The sequence below is a fragment of the Acinonyx jubatus genome, chromosome C1, assembly GCF_027475565.1.
Source record: "Acinonyx jubatus isolate Ajub_Pintada_27869175 chromosome C1, VMU_Ajub_asm_v1.0, whole genome shotgun sequence".
Lineage (NCBI taxonomy): Eukaryota > Metazoa > Chordata > Mammalia > Carnivora > Felidae > Acinonyx > Acinonyx jubatus.
Window position 1 is genome coordinate 145,438,542 of NC_069381.1, and position 17,595 is coordinate 145,456,136.

The window sequence follows — 17,595 nt, forward strand, 5'->3', positions numbered from 1 at the left end:
GGCGATACCCAGATCTCCCCATTGTACAGGCATGTTTTCCCCCCTCTTTTCATTTAGTAAGTAATTCATTGAGTGATACTTTGGCTCTGCATAAATACCTTATTTCTCAAAAATTTTCCATCCAAAGATTTTACTATCTATTGATGATCTTTGCCTGAAATAATTATTGCATTGGAGATTGAAAAGTGCCAGTTTGATGAATGGATAAAGAAATTGTGGTTTATATACACAATGGAGTACTATGTGGCAATGAGAAAGAATGAAATATGGCCTTTTGCAGCAACGTGGATGGAACTGGAGAGTGTTATGCTAAGTGAAATAAGCCATACAGAGAAAGACAGATACCATATATTTTCACTTTTATGTGGATCCTGAGAAACTTAACAGAAACCCATGGGGGAGGGGAAGGAAAAAATAAAAAGAGGTTAGAGTGGGAGAGAGCCAAAGCATAAGAGACTTTTTTTTTATTTTTTTAACGTTTATTTATTTTTGAGACAGAGAGAGACAGGGGAGGGGCAGAGAGAGGAAGACACAGAATCCGAAACAGGCTCCAGGCTCTGAGCTGTCAGCACAGAGTCCGATGGGGGGCTCGAACTCACGAACCGCAAGACCGTGACCTGAGCCGAAGTCGGCTGCTCAACCAACTGAGCCACCCAGGTGCCCCAAGAGACTCTTAAAAACTGAGAACAAACTGAGGGTTGAAGGGGGGTGGGAGGGAGGGGAGGGTGGGTGATGGATAGTGAGGAGGGCACCTTTTGGGATGAGCACTGGGTGTTGTATGGAAACCAATTTGACAATAAACTTCATATATTGAAAAAAAAAAGTGCCAGTTTCTAAATCTATTATTTCTTCAACATTTATGAGCTGACAAAATAAAACAGTCTAAGCTCCACTTATAATTTCTCAGCTCTAGACCTAGAATCGGCCATTTTCTTTTCAATTAATCCTGGTTCCTTTAGGTGAAAATGATGGTTAGAGCGAATCAAAGCCACAATGAGCTACCAACTTACACCTGTCAGAATGGCTAAAATTAACAACTCAGGAAATAGCAGCTGTTCGTGATGATGCGGAGAAAGGGGAACCCCCTTACACTGCTGGTGGGAATGAAAACTGGTGCAGCCACTCTGGAAACCAGTAGGGAACTACAGCATGACCCAGCAATTGCACTACTAGGTATTTACCCAAAGGATACAAAAACACTGATTTGAAGGGGCACATGCACCCCACTGTTTATAGCAGCACTATCAATAATAGTCAAATTGTGGAAAGAGGCCAAATGTCCATCAACGGATGAACGGATAAAGAAGATGAGTTATATATATATATATATATATATATACACACACACACATATATATACACATATATATACATATATATGTATATATATATACACATATATACATATATATGTATATGTATATATATACATATACATATACATACACACAATGGAATATCACTCCGCCATTAAAATGAATGAAATCTTGCCATTTGCGACAATGTGGATAGAAAGAGAGTATTATGCTAAGTGAAATAAGTCAGTCAGAGGAAGACAAATACCATATGATTTCACTCATATGAGGAATTTAAGAAACAAAATAGATGAACATAGGGGAAGGGAAGGAAAAATAAAATAAGATTAAAAAAAAGAGAGGGACACAAACCATAAGAGATTCTTAATTACGGAGAACCAAGAGGGGTGCCTGGGTGGCTCAGTTGGTTGAACATCCGGCTTTGGCTCAGGTCATGATCTCACAGTTTGTGAGTTTGAGCTCCGGTTAGGCTCTGTGCTGATAGCTCAGAGCCTGGAGCCTGTTTGAATTCTGTGTCTCGCTCTTTCTCTGACCCTCCCCCGCTCACACTCTGTCTCCTTCTCTCAAAAATAAATAAATATTAAAGAAATTTTTTTTTAAAAATACAGAGAACAAACAGAGTTGCTAGAGGGGACATAAGTGGGGGGATGGGCTAAATCGGTGATGGGCATTAAGGAGGGCACTTGTTGGGATGACCACTGGGTGCTATATGTAAATGATGGATCACTAAATTCTATTCCTGAAACCAATACTACACTATATGGTAACTAACTTGAATTTAAAAATTTTTTTTTACATTTATATATTTTTGAGAGACAGTGAGACAGAGAGTGAGCAGAGGAGGAGCAGAGAGAGAAGGAGACAGACTCTGAAGCAGGCTCCAGGCTCTGAGCAATTCAGCACAGAGCCCGATGTGGTACTCGAACCCACAAACTGTGAGATCATGACCTGAGCCGAAGTCAGATACTTAACTGACTAGGCCATCCAGGCGTCCCTTAACTAACTTGAATTTAAATAAAACCTTGGAAGAAAGAAAAAGAAATGGGGGGAAAAAAGAGAAAATAATATTTAGGAATCAATACCTAAATTGAGGTAGATGCTAGTCTGTGTGATTTAGCACCTGCAGTGTATGGCCCACAGGCTGAAATATTTATTATCTAGCCCTTTACAGAAAAAGTGTAGTGACCCCAGTTACAGAGGGATAACAGAAGGGAGGGCCATCACAGACTTAAATAGTACTAGATATACTCATTGCTATTGAAGTGTCATTGTTTCTAGGCCATTTCAGTGACTATTTCCAGAGAGAGAAAAATTTATTTAAAACAAAAAAAAAATCACAAGTCCTTATTGATATCTTCATTTTATGTTTAATACTAACATTTTAAAATTTTATTAATTTAACATTGGTATCTTTTCTTGTACACACAGTCCTAGCCCCATTAACATTAAAACGTTCTTTTAAATGTTTTGTCCTACCACAAATGTAGAATATTTCAAGGTCACAATTAGCACAAATATTAAACCTACTGAGTGAAGTTTAGGATTTTTTTCCAGTAAAACAGAAAGTTTTCCCTTAGAATTCATCCAAAAAAGGCTGTAAAAAGCACTAGTTTCAAAAGTTAGTTGAAATAATTTTTTTCTTCATGTGGTTATATTATCTTAGTTGGGGAGGCTATGAAAAAATTTAAATATCAACTAGGGAAACTGGAATATAGACTAGATGCAGGAGGATATTTTGGAGTTTTTGTTCATTTTCTTAGCTATCACAATGGTATTGTGGTTAAGTAGGTGACTGTCCTTATTCTTAGCTAAATCATGCCAAAATATTTAATGGTGAGATTTCATGATGTCTGAAATTTTCTTTATTTTTTATTTTTTTTAGAAAACCTGGATTTATTTGTTAAACTATAACAAAGACAAAACAATTTCATCTGCAGCACTTACATCCCAATTTCACCTGTTGTTATGGACACCGACCCAAGAAGTTAGAGTTAAAGGATATAAACTAAGAGATTATAACAAAACAGACTTGTGAAACGTGGTGAAAGGAGTAAAAGGTAGTCAGAAGCACTTGTGTTAGTGGTATATGTGGCTAGGATATTTCCCAAGAGGCTCCCTAGTGATGCCTGAATGAATTTATCTGTGTCCCAAGTTAGTAAAAAGAAACTTATCCTTATGGAGAATGAGTGGAGGTCAGGATTTCTCTGAGATCCCTTTGTCTTTCTTTTTAAGAGGTAAGGGGATCCTTAGGCTCTAAGAGGGTATATCTTAGACTCAGCCCCCCTTCTTCCCAGTCAGTCCACCTACACCTTCAAGTGTCTGTGCGTTCTCACCACATAGTCCTGCTAGGTTACAGAAGATGCATACAGTAAAGGCAGGAACTGTAGGCCCACTCTGAGGGTACCTATACACAGAAAGTTTTGAGGTAGATGATAAACTACAGATACTCTCTTGGTTAAGTTAATTCACCTTTGTTAATAAAGGTCATAGTTTCTTCTACTGGTAACAACTTTTTGTCTCCGTATAGTCTGTCTCAAAAGAGAATTGATTCGGGTAAGTTTGGGAGAAAGAAAAAGACTTTCATCAACACCCCCTCCACAGTAGAAGAGGCACCAAGTTCTTTCTGCAGTCAGGAGCAGAATCCCACAGCAGCATAAATCATTTTCAGTGATCAATGTCTGCATCCTCCACCTGCTCAACAACTGTTGGTGTAGTATCTACCTCCATCCCATCTTCATAATCTCTTGTTGAGTCTTTTGTCCAGACCAGCCATGTTATGCCGGCTGCTCACAGACTGAGAAAGCATTTCTTCTAATCTCCCCAGTGAGGCTCGGCCTTCTGCTGTTATATTGGATAGTCCTGCTTCACAGGTGTAAAATGTAGGGATGTCTCCCTGCCCTTGTTCACATGCTTCCACATCATAATCTTCTCCACTGCAATCATCTGAATCTTCGTCCTCAGGATCTGAATGCAAAGCCTGGTATTCACCCATTGCAGTGATCGTTGCCTCCAATGCTGACTTATCATTAGGCCCAAATCTAAATTCAGCAATAGGTTCGACAGCATCATCACTGTCTTCTCCAGCAACAGATTCTTTTGATTCTTCTCCAAATTTGGCATTCACCATAACATACAAATGCTCTCATGCATAGGCATTTAAGTCCCTGGACACTGCATGCAAACTAATGGTGGGGTATTCCATTAAGAATCCCAATCCAGAGTCACCAAACCAAGACAGGTGCCTCTCAGTGATATCAAAGGGGCCGGTGCTGAGGCCCCTGCCATTCAGCACAGCCTCAGTGTCTGGCTGTCGCCAAAGCCCTCAGCCTCAATGGCAGCAGGGACCTTTTGAGGAAGCTCATTTCAGCAGGGAGCCAGGAAGGCATAGGCGGGGAGGGAGCTGAAGCACAGCAACTCCTGCTACTTGCCCGCACTTTCTTTTAAATAATATGGCAGACCACGGTGTGTGGGGGTGGGGTGGTGGGCCAGAGGGAGCAAGAGTACAAATGATAAAGCAAATAGGGCAAAATACTAAAAATTAGTAAATCTGGGTAGAAATTCTTTGTGCCATTTTTGCAACTCTTCCTTAAACTTGAGATTTTACCAAAGTTAAAGAAAAAAGTGGAGAAAAGAGAGAAAGATGATCATTAGTTTAATATAGATTTTAAAAAGTGATTCATATACACATGCACAAACGCTATGTTACCTGGACAAGATTAATTTACATGTGTCTTGGGGAAGAAGCTTTTAATTCTGCTCTGCTTTGGCAGAGGGTCAGAGCGTACCTAGAGCTTGAAGTGCTTTACTATGAAATAGAATGGGAAAAAAAAAGGATGCAATCAGAGGAGAGAATAGTGCAATAGAGTGAATAAAATGTCAGGTCTTCCTAGCTTTCCTTCATTCCAGTTCAGTTTATCTAGAGACTAGTTAAGGATAGAACCCAAATACACAAGGATATTTTGCAAAAAGCAACAGCATAAATGTCCTTTCCTTCTACCATCCCACTAGACCTGAGGTCAGCAGACTTTTCTTTAGAGGGTGAGATAATACATATTTCAGGCCTGTTGCTCATACAGCCACTGTATGTCACACACAGATACACAGTGATTGTGGGCCTTACTGCTGCTGTGTATGTCACTCTTTATGAGTGTCATGGTGGCATACAAAAGTAGTCATGGACAAATGAATGGACATGGTTGTGTTCAAATGAGACATTGCTTATGGACACAGAAATTTAAATTTCATATGGTTTTCACATTATTTCTTTCTTACCCAGGCATTTAAAACTGTAAAAAATATTCTTAGCTTACAGATGATACAAAAAAACAGAAGGGTAGATGTGGTTCAAACCAGAAAACAAAAGGGAAAAACTTAACAATTACTCCTTTGTGCTGGCTGCCTTTTTGCTGTCTCACTTGGCTATGGTGATGGAAAGGGGCTCCTTTGGATAGCATGACAGGGCTAAGCAGCTCTATGATTTTAAGCCACTGAGCAGATAGTAACTCTCCTCCCAGACCACCAAGATTCAAGAAGTCCAACAGCTGCTCTAAATAGAAAGGTTCGTTCCAAGTTAACAATCAGTGTAATTAGGAGGAGTCATAATGTAGGTAGTAACAAGTAGAATCTTAATCTATTGTCCCAAGATCCACCTGGAACTAGAGAGGTTTTCCATTTACTTCCTTCTGCAAGTGAAACCAACCTCATCCACTGTCTTCGTACTCTGGGGCCTCTGCCTTGAAGATTGATCTCATGTTAATACCTCTGTCTAATCAAATTAGTTTGCTTGTAGATATAAACTTATCTTATTTAAATAAATGTATATTAGATACTGACAGAAATAATTTCCTAAGTAATAATCTTTATTTACAATAATGCCTGTCCTTTGTGGGGTACCTGGGTGGCTCGGTAGGTTATGATCTCAGGTACTGACCTCAGTGTCCGTGCTGATGGCATGGAGCCTGCTTGAGATTCTCTCTCCCTTCCTCTCTCTCTGCCCCTTCCCCACTCTTAATCTCTCAAAATAAATAAATGTTAAAAAAATAATTTTTATCCTTTGATAATTATTTCCATAGTGACCCTGAACCGTGATGTGTGCTGAATCACAATGGGCCCCTTTGGCCAGTGAGGGTTTCCCCCTAAGCCCCTCCTCCACTGCAAATGACAAATGAGTTGAAAACATACCTCTCCAAAAAGAGCTTATAAAATAAAGGGCTTATAGAAATGGAGATGGAGATGGGGGAAGAGAAATATATAACTATTCTCAGTATTTAAATGGTTGTCAAGGGAAGGAAGGTTCAGACTTGTTCCACATTATCTCAAGCAATAGAAGGAGGAGTAATGTGTGGAAGCTGGTGAGACAGAACTGGGCTTACTACCAAAACATAAAGAAATAACAAGAGGAAAGAAAATTCAATAGCTGTCCAAAGATGAAATGGACTGATGCAATGAAATGGACTTGCCTGGAAGATGCAAGTTTAGCATTCGGAGATACATACCTAGGATGTATGACCATTTGTAGAGGTAGTAGAAAAAATTAAAAAAATTAAAAGCATTGAACTAGGTAACCTTTATGATTTATGACATTTAACACTTAGGCTTGACACTTTTGAGATGGTATTATTTTCTGTGTAGGAAAAGAAAAGGGGGATAAATAACCAAAAGAGTGAGGCAATTCCTTATTCCTCTAGTTTAACCACAACAAAGACAAGTGTGGCTCCTTCATCTACAACAAGTTGAGGCCCTACCATTTGTCGAATAGTACTTTCCTCTAATTATATGCATTCTCCCACTTGGTGAATATTTATTAAGATTGTGTGTTACCTACAACATACAAAATACGAGGGTATTGTGTAGACACAGATTCCACTCTTATAGAATTTACAATTTATTGGAAAAGATAAAAATCTAACAAGTAATTACAATTAAAATATGGGTGTTGAGATTGTGCAGATATAGGGCATTGTGATGGTCTTTTTTTTAGATAGTGTCAAGTTAGCTAGCATACAGTGTATACAGTGTGCTCTTGGCTTTAAAGGTAGATTCCCGTGATTCATCACTTACATACAACACCCAGTGCTCATCCCAACAAGTGCCCTCCTCAGTGCCTGTCGCCCATTTTCCCCTCCCCCTGACCCATCAACCCTCGGTTTGTTCTCTGTATTTAGGAGTCTCTTATGATTTGCTTTCCTGTTTGTAACTATTTTATTTTCTTTCCCTTCTCCCATGGTCTTTTGTTAAGTTTCTCAACTTCCGCATATGAGGGAAAACATATGATATCTGTCTTTCTCTGACTGACTTATTTCCCTTAGCATAATACCCTCCAGTTCCATCCACATTGTTGCAAATGGAAAGATTTCATTCTTTCTCATTGCCAAGAAGTATTCCATTGTATATACAAACCACATCTTTTTTATCCATTCATCAATTGGTGGACATTTTGGCCCTTTCCATAATTTGGCTATTGTTGACTGCACTGCCATAAACATTGGGGTACATGTGTCCCTATGAATCAGCACCCTGTATCTTTTGGATAAATTCCTAGTAGTGCTATTTCTGGGTCATAGGGTAATTCTATTTTAATCTTTTGAGGAACCTCCACACTGTTTTCCAGAGTGGCTACACCAGTTTGCATTCCCACCAACAATGCAAGAGGGTTCCTGTTTCTCTACATCCTCACCAACATCTATTGTTTCCTGAGTTGCTCATTTTAGCCACTCTGTCTGGTGTGAGGTGGTATCTTAATGTGGTTTTGATTTGTATTTCCCTGATGATGAGTGATATTGAGCATCTTTTCATGTGTCTGTTAGCCATGTGGAGATCTTTGGAAAAGTATCTATTCATGTCTTCTGCCCATTTCTTCCATTGTGATGGTCTTTAAACATGATGACAAATTATTTGATAATTTAATTATTTGGGGCTAAATTTCCTTCACTTGAATCTCATTGGGCTTATAACTACTCTTAACAAAAGACAAAATAGAAGTAACACTATGTGGGGGCACCTGGGTGACTCAGTTGGTTGAGTGTCCAACTTCAGCTCAGGTCATGATCTCACAGTCGATGAGTTTGAGCCCGATGTCAGGCTCTGTGCTGACAGACTGGAGCCTGCTTCTGATTTTGTGTCCTCCTCTCTCTCTCCCACTCATGCTCTGTCCCTCTCTGTCTCTCAAAAATGAATGAATGTTAAAAAATATTTTTTTAATAAAAAGAAGTAATACTATGTGATTTCTAGATCATGAGGCTTCTGCTTTGTTTGTTGGAAGATGGGCTTCTGGAGCTCTGAAGTACCCTGTAGGAAGTTCAGCTACTCTAAGCCCACTGTGCTTTGAAGAAGTCAAGCTTCAAAGAGTGACCATGCAGAGCTCCACTTGATAGTTTCCAGCTACACCTAGGTTTCTAGTCATTCCAGTCCTAATTAAGGAGGAAGTCACCAGATCATTCCAGCCCCAGGCATTCAAGTCCTTCCCAGTCATTCATGTCTTCCAGGCTGATAGTCCAGACCTCAAGGATCAGAGACAAGCCATCCTCTCTGGGATCTGTCCAAACTCCTGACCCAATAAATCCATAAGCATAATAATAACATCATTGTTGTCTTATGCCAATAAATTATAGGGTCATTTATAAAACAGTTCATCACAACAGGCCCATAAGAACATGTATGAAGAAGATCTCACCTTGTTTAAGTGCCAGAGAAGGCCTCTGAGAAAGTCATATTTGAGTAGAGACATAAACAAGTAAGAACAGTCTGTTTGAAGAACCCGTAGAAGCAAGAGAAATACTGGGGCCATTTAGGAACTGGTAGAGTGTAGTAGTCTAATGAGGAGTGGGATGGGCAGAAGTCAGGTGGGAGATAAAAGATGAAACAGAGGGGCAACTGGATGGCTCAGTCATTTGAGCATCTGACTCTTGATTTCGGCCTAGGTCACGATCCCAGGGTTGTGGGATCAATCTACATGCCTGGCTCTGTGCTGAGAGTGGAGGCTGCTCTCTCTCCCTCTGTCCCTCCCCTGCTCTCTCTCTCTCTCTCTCTCTCTCTCTCTCTCTCTCTCTCTCTCTCTCAATAAATAAATAAATAAAACTATTTTTTATAAAAGTGAAGGAGAGTCTGACCATGATCCTCTCATAAACAATATTATGGCGTCTGAGCTTTACCAGAAGTGTGAAGATAAACCACTGAAGGGTTTTTGGTATCAGAATGACATGACTAGATATGTTTTCACTGTGGCAAGGCTGAAATAGTAAGAAGTTATAGCTTTAATTCTGGTAAGAGGTAATAGTAGGCTGATCAGGATAGCAACGGGGATCAATATTCAAACGGTAAATTCATGGGATTTATAAACCTTTGGCTGTGGGAATGGGGAGTGAGGGAGGGGGGAGTTGTCTAGGCTTCTGATTGGGTGGTGAGGTGAGTGATGGTGTCACTTATCCAAAGGCAACAGCGGAGGAAGAACAGATCAGAAGCAGTGATGAATAGCTCGGCATTTGGGAATGCCTCTCTAGTCAGTTTAGCAGGTGACCTAAAAAGCTACAGTTTTGAAAAGGGGCCAGAGAAAAAGAAAGCTGTCCAGCTGGTCTAAGCCACAGTGCAGACAGCAATGCCACGTGGCCCTGACACTGTGGATTCACTGGTGTATTCTGAATGATCAGAATGTTCTATAGATCTTGTCTAGTAGAAACCCTCAGGATTCAACAGCACACTCATGCCTTCTTTGCAAGTTGCTATTTTTCTTTTAAGAGCTAGCTCTTGGTTTACTAATGGATCCTGGTAATTATTATGGTAACTATCATTTGTCAAGCAGGCACAACATAGTAGGCATTGTAGTAAGTGCTCTCATGTTTTAACTTTATTTGTCATAACAACCCTATGAGATAAGTATTATTTTCATATCTATCTTTTATAGATGAGGGTGGGTATCAACTGGACTTTTGACTTTAAGACACTTGGTGACAGTGAGACTCTAGCTACTCCTAATGAGCTGAATGTTATCTGAACCACCTGGTCATAAAGCTGGGCATGATTAGCAGCACAGACTAATGAAATGAAAGTACATTGGGCTTGAGCAGGATCAGAAGGCACAGGTAATTTGTAACATCTGTCCCTCAACCCACACATATGGCCAAGGGGAATTCTCAGTAACTAGCTTACTGGGAAAAAAACGAGCCAAGAAAGAAAAAAAAACAAATGAGCCAGTTTTATAGCTAGGTCTACACATCTACTGGCCTCAGACAGAAGTAGAATGCTATGGTGGATAGCCTTGCTGGGAAATCTCCCTGGAAGATGGTAAAGAAGGGAAATTTTCCATGTAGGTATAATGTCAAGAGGAATATCTTAACGTTCACTTTACCTGAGGTAAAGCAGTGACTGTCACATATTAGGTACTCAAATATTTTTAAAGTAAATGAATAAATAATGGGTTAATGACAATTTGTTGGCAGTAGTTAATGGTTTGGCCAGCTGATTAGGGACATTGAAGGAATGTGATTGGAGGATTTGTGACAGGAAGATTCAGAGAGATTATGTTGATGGACCTAAAGAAATGGGTTCAGAGTGTGGGAATAATTTAGGGGTGATTTTAAAGAATTAGGTGGGAGAGATGATCTGCTAGTTTGTGTCGGTCTTCTTCTCCAACAGACTGGTATCTGTTCAATGGGCTCATGATAAAATTCTCCCAGTGAAGAGAACAGAAGCTATACATTGCTCAGTTACATGAATTTACCTTTCTCAAGGCTAATCTGGCTACTGTCACTCTGAGCCCTTGACAGAGTAAAATATAACAGGAGAATTAGACAGTGTTACCTGGTTAAAACATTATATCACATTCATGTTATCATGGGAAAGGCAAAAGAGTTTGGATTTTCTTTCCCTACATACCATGTTTGCACTATTCATGCACTCCTAGTATATCCCACAAGATATTGCTTCTTCCTAAGGAACTCCCTTAACTGTGCAAAAAGTAAGACAATGAGCTGAAGCCCACATGCTGCTGTCCTTATAAAACAAAGAAATGGCCTGTTGGAGACCCAGATACGTCATAAGCTGCAAGATAATATTTTGGAAGGTTGGGTGCTATTCTATAGGAGGTGGTTTTCCTCTGAAGTAATGGCCAATATATTGTGCTATTTCACAACCCAGCCAGATCATGTACATAGGTGGACCAGTAAGTACAGGTGAGAAAGGTGTTTTTCACTATTAACCCTAAAGACACATTTGCAAAATCTCTTTTCCCCATCCCTGAGACTCTACTCTCTGCTGGTTTTAATTTCTAGTACTTCTACCAGGAGTAACAGTTACATTGAAAGGAACTGATGCAAATATTTGCCTTTTGGGGTTTATCATACCACTAAGTAAAGAAGTAGAAAAGGAAGTTACAGTGGTGGCTGGAACAATTGATATCAGAGGGAAATAGGACTGCTGTCATTTAACAGAGGCAGAAAGAAGTAGATGGAATCTAAGGAACTTCTAGGATACCTTGTGGTATTGCATGGCCAATGGTAAAAGTCATCATATACAAGCCAGTATAAGTCAACCCATTGGGTAAAGAACCTCACCCAGCCAAGATGCTGGCTGAAAGCAAACAGCAAATGTAATGCATAGTAGAAAAAGAGAATAATAAATTTGAATTGTGATCTTGACCATTTACTGAAAGAAGGTATTCATCATCTGCCATTTACATACACACACAGAGATACCTATATATAATATGTATAAATACAGATCTTCCTCAACTTATGATGGGGTTACCTCTCAATAAACCCATCATAAGTTGAAAATATTGTCAGTCAAAAATGTGTCTAATACACCTAACCTACCAAACATAGCTTAGCCTAGCCTACCTTAAATGTGCTCAAAACATTTGCATTAGCCTACAGTTGGGCAAAATTATCTAAGACAGAGCCTACTTTAGGCTCTGGAATATTTTAGGCTGTGGAATATCTCATGTAATTTATTAAATACTGTACTAAAAGTGAAAAAAGGATGGTTGTATGAGTGTAAGTGTATCGGTTGTTCACTCTCGTGTGGCTGACAGGAGGCTGCAGCTCTCTGCCACTGCCCAGCATCAGGGGAAAGTATCGCCCTACACACCACTAGCCCAGGAAAAGATCCAAATCCAAAATTCTTTTCATATATATAATAATTTTCTGCCTGACTTCTTCACCTCTCTTTTCCTTACAATTTTACTTAAGGCATGTTTATTGGTAGTAGAGTAAAATTTAGTCCATAGATCATGAAATATTGAAATGGATCATAACAGAACCAGAAGGCAGTAAGACAAAAAGATCTCACTTAGAGATCTTGAATTTAGAGCTAGACAAAATGTAATAAATAAGACTTCGAGTTGATTCCCTTTAGGAATGGGGTAAGCATGTTTGGGGTTGTACAAGGTAAAATTACAGTGTTGGGTAGAAGGACATTTCTTGGCAGAGTAGTATAAAAAGAAGGGTATGTTGATTTTGCCAACTACAGTTGTGGACTATAAAAGACATTCATTTATATTTTTCTTTCCTTTTCTTTTCTCAGCATCTGGGCCCCCTTCTTCTTTCTAATAAATCCCTCCTGTAAAGTGATGTCAGATACTTGCTTTCCCACGTTTGCAACTAGCTCATGAGCATTTGATCTGAGTTCAGCCCTTCAGGTGCTGCACTTGGAAGCCAGTGATGCAAAGAAGCAGGGCCTGTGGAGACACTGTCAAGGATACTGGCAGTAGAAGCATGTCAGGGGTGTGGATAAAAGCAGCATTGCCAAGTGGGATGTCCAGAGTCCAGAGATGGCAGAGGAGAAAACCCAAGTTGTGGCATCTAATTTTCAGTGACTGGACTTGCAGGGATGATTCTGTGTAGGGAATTGGGGTACAGTCTTGACTCTTTTTATTTATTTTTATTTTGAGAGAGAGACCAAGAAAGAGACAGAGAGAGAGAGAGAGCTGGGAGGGGCAGAAAGAGGGAGATACATAATCCCAAGCAGGCTCTGAACTTTCAGCGTTGAGCCCAATGTGGGGCTTGAACTCACAAACTGTGAGATAGTGACCTGAGCCAAGATCAGGAGTCCAACACTTAGCTGACTGAGCCACCCAGGCGCCCCCAGTCTTGACTCTTCTTATCTTCCCAGCCTCTGTCATTCTCAAACATTTTCTATGCTCAGTTCTGAAAATGATTCTGTAAGCTACCCTAATATAAAATATTTTTATTGCAAAATTCAAGTAGAAATACTTTCTGTTGTTTGCAAACTAGAACCCTAGTTAATACAAGGGGGCTGGGCTAGATGCTTTCCAAGATTCCTCCAAGCTCTAAAATAACATGACTTTATAAATCTCATATTAAAATACATAAAGTACGAAAATAACCTGGATTGTAAGCATGTTTCTTTCACTAAGTATTATTTAATATCATCTGATAGCCGTGTGTGTGTGTGTGTGTGTGCGTGTGTGTGTGTGTATTTTTCTTATAGGAGCGGTTCCAAGCAAAGAAAGGAGGGATGAACCAGTGCTTGAAGCTATACTCTACCCATCACAGTAGAGGTATTTTGTGAAAGTTACCTTTACATGTCTCCCAATCCATGACTTGATACTTTTTTCAGTTAACCATGGTTGTTAAGTTTCTGCCTACCTAGCCCTGCATCTTTAGAAGATCTTCCTAAAAGTTTATGCCTAAAAGGTGAGTATTTCATTACCTGAAAGTGCTTAGTAAAACTCCCTAGCTACAGAGTTCGTTATAAAAACCTCAGTAAACCTAAAGAATGCTTGCCTCCACTTCACTCACAAATACTGTGTGGAGCTTTGGAGGACACAGTGTCCCTTTGCTGCAGAAAAGACACAGAAAATAATTTACCTCTACAGATGTAAGTGGTAAATGGGAGAAAGGCAATGCAGTATCAAAACAAACTGATGCCCAATGAGGAACTTTCAAATGTCTGTAGCATTAATTATGGACCAAGATAAAAGTCTGTGTTCCTGGGGAAGAGAATATGAGATAACAGATTCTTGAGAAGACCATAGCATCTGGCCATTCTATTTGAAATCATAGCATCTGTGGTCACTTCACTGACATGTTTGTATGGAGGACAAATAATGGTGCTCACTACAGGGAAGCAATAATGCACATTTTGTATAAAACATGTATTATAAGGATTTCTGAATATTGCCCGCCCTCTACCAAACACACACCTGCTAACATTCCATTTTGTGTCCTAACTGCACCAAACAGCTCAGTGTGGCATACAGTAGAAATCCAGGAGCTTTTTTAATGAGCAAAGATTTCTAAAATCAAAAATCAAAGTTGTAAACAATAAAGTAAAAGCAACCCAAACTACTGAACAAAAAACATTATCTGATTGCTGTGGTTTAAAAAGGATCACAGATCTGAAGCTGGACTTGCATACGTGGGGAGATAAATCACCATCCAAGACCTCTACAATGACCCTCAGCTGAGCCATCTTTGCCCAGCTGGTGCTCCGTCTGCCCACTGGCACAAGCTTGCTTGTTTATTTTCACATTAAAATTACTGTACATTGCTTTGTTCATAAACTTCTTAGCCTCCCTCTGTCAACTATGCTTGGTCAGCTAAGATTCATTCACAGACTACTACAATTATGTCCAAATAATCTATATATTCATGCCCCAATATATGAAAACACACACACACACACACACACACACACACACTCATAGTTATGTTATACTGATGAGCAGGTTCTAAGTATTATTATTATTTTTAGACAAAATTACCTCTATGGATTGGAAGATAGCATGTTGGCTAACAGTAGGATCTATTTCAGTCTTTTAAATTAATGCTAATCTGTGAAACATTTCTGATATCACTTAAAAAACAAAACAGACAGTCTTACTAAGAACTGTATTTGTTTAATGCCTCACAGTGATCTTTGGTTGACATCATTTGGCACATCCACTTGGAAAGGGGATTTGGTTGACAGAGATTTAATGAACGAGAGTATTCTACTAATTTTGGGAAATCTCTTGCTGAGAAGCAAAAACATAACAAATGTTTGTAAAGTTTCTGTTGAAGTCACTCTAATAAACATACTCTTTAAAATCTCACAGATTAGACTATGAACCCACTTTAAATGCCCGTAATGTCTTCCAATACAACATACTGAATATTGCATATTGTTAAGAAAAGACATGGAAAATAGAAACATCTGGTTTTACTACTTAGAAAATGCAATAATTGTCAATTGCCTGCTGTTGGCAAGCACCCCAAAAACACACACTAGATTAACAAAGCCAATTTAGTGTTAGGAAGGCAGCTGGCTCTAGTTTCTTCCTTCCCACATGGTCATCACCATCTTAAACTTCAAATATGTACTGTTTTGCAACATAGAAAAACTCCATTCCTTTGGAAACAATAACTGAAATCTAATGTTTGTTACTACAGAAAGCAATGCTTTCTCCATTACACACACATCCGTGCACATGGATGCACACACACACACACACACACATACACACACACAGCTGCTTAGACAGAAACATGCAAGATTTTTGCTTGCAGAGGATTCTTGAATTGCTAACCTCCTCCGTGAATATGAAGTTTTACCTCCATGACTTCCCTGGACTACTTCAATGAAGGAATCGCATTGGAAAAAAGAATTCAGGGGCACTTCTACAAAAAGTAGGATCTTCTCAAGAACCCAATAGATGATTTGGGGCCCATACTTCAGAAACTATAAAAAGAACTCTGGTACACTAACCTTCAAACTTCACTGCACTTCAGAATCCCCTGAAGATTTTCAAAAACTGTTGGGACCAAAATCCTAATGCCACAGATTTTGATTTAATTGATCTGGAGCTTTGTCTAGGCATCAGGACTTTTAAATATTTCCCAGGGGATTCTGTTGTAGCAAAGAATGCAACCAGGGCTCTCGTATTACATTAACATTGACTAATGAATTTCTTTTTTTATTATTTATTTATATTTAGTTGTTATCTAAGTCCCAGTTAGTCAACAATCAGTATAATATTAATTTTTCAAGTGTGCAGTTTTGTGATTCAATACTTACATACAAAGCCCTATGCTCATCACAACAAGTGCATTCCTCAATTTCCCTTTGTGCAACTCTATAGACAACTCCCCTAACCATGACTCTTTGCTACCATTTTGCCTCTTCTGGAATGTCATATACATTTGATCACAGAGTGTATGGTATTGGGTGACTGATGAATTTCTAACATCTTTCCCTTCCATTTGTTGGTCATGCCAGCTCCATTCAGTCTTCTCTTATGAAATGTTATCCAGAGGAGCTGCTTAGCCAAGAAAGGTTCCTAAAATGCTTTAGGAATCTTTAAATTACCTTCCAGGGCATATAGCTAAAAATTTAAAACTGTTAAAGTTATTACAAAGGAGGTAAGTGGGAAAAGTGGGCTTTTTATTAAATGACAAGGAACAACAATGGATATAAATAAGTGAAATGTCACAATTACAACCATCCTTGTAAAGATAAGAACTGGCAAATACAGAGGGAGGACAGAGCTGAAAAGTTAGAGATTGAACATTTTAACAAACCTTTACAAAATGTCATAATGACAAGAGGAGAGAGGGCCCTGTGCATGGAAGGATGATCTAATTTCTTATTTACTCTGCAACTTTCAGTGGTAATGGGAAGCAATGAATCTAAAGACAAAAAAAAAAATGAGACATGGCCATTACAAGTCCTTGCATCCTACTCTTCCCTGTGCATATCTAACATAAAGAATGCTCAGAAAAAAAAAGTGTTTGTAGACAATATAAATATGCCTCACAGAACCATTGTGACTTACAGAGCCACACACTGCAATGGCTCGTGCTGCAGTATTGGCCCCAATAGGCTGAGTAGGAAGGCTGAGGGGAAGGAGAGCATTCAGAGCCCTGCTAGAGAGAAAGAACCGCTGTATGCAAGAGAAGAGAGTTTAACTTCCAGCAAGTGGGTGGGAAAAGAAGGCCATTAGGAGGTCACATGACAACGTGGGAGGGCTAGCAAAGGACCTGGAGTGTAGAATTAGGGAAATTAGATAATACGAGGTTTAAACACTGTGGCAAATAATAAAAGAGACACGTATGTTCTTATGTTTATTTTAAAGTCTGATACTTCTGTTATGTGGAAAGGGTATCTTCTATTTAATACTTTTATATTTGATTCAGTATATTCCCTTCTATGTGACTTACCACTATGCACATCAGTTTGAAGCCCACAGCCAATCAATGAACATGGAAAAGTATGGATTTTTTTAAAAGTTTCTTAATGTTTATTTTGAGAAACAGAGAGATAGAGCATGAGTAGGGGAGGGGCA

At 39.2% G+C, this 17,595-nt stretch overlaps 1 protein-coding gene and 1 pseudogene across 7 annotated transcripts in view; both read right to left on the minus strand.

Moving 5' to 3' along the window:
• The window catches only part of CCDC148 (coiled-coil domain containing 148), a 255,802-nt gene that overhangs the window by 38,465 nt on the left and 199,742 nt on the right, over positions 1–17,595 (minus strand). The gene's annotated exons all lie outside the window — the stretch shown is intronic.
• Positions 1,460–9,785, minus strand: LOC128314038 (methylosome subunit pICln-like; annotated as a pseudogene).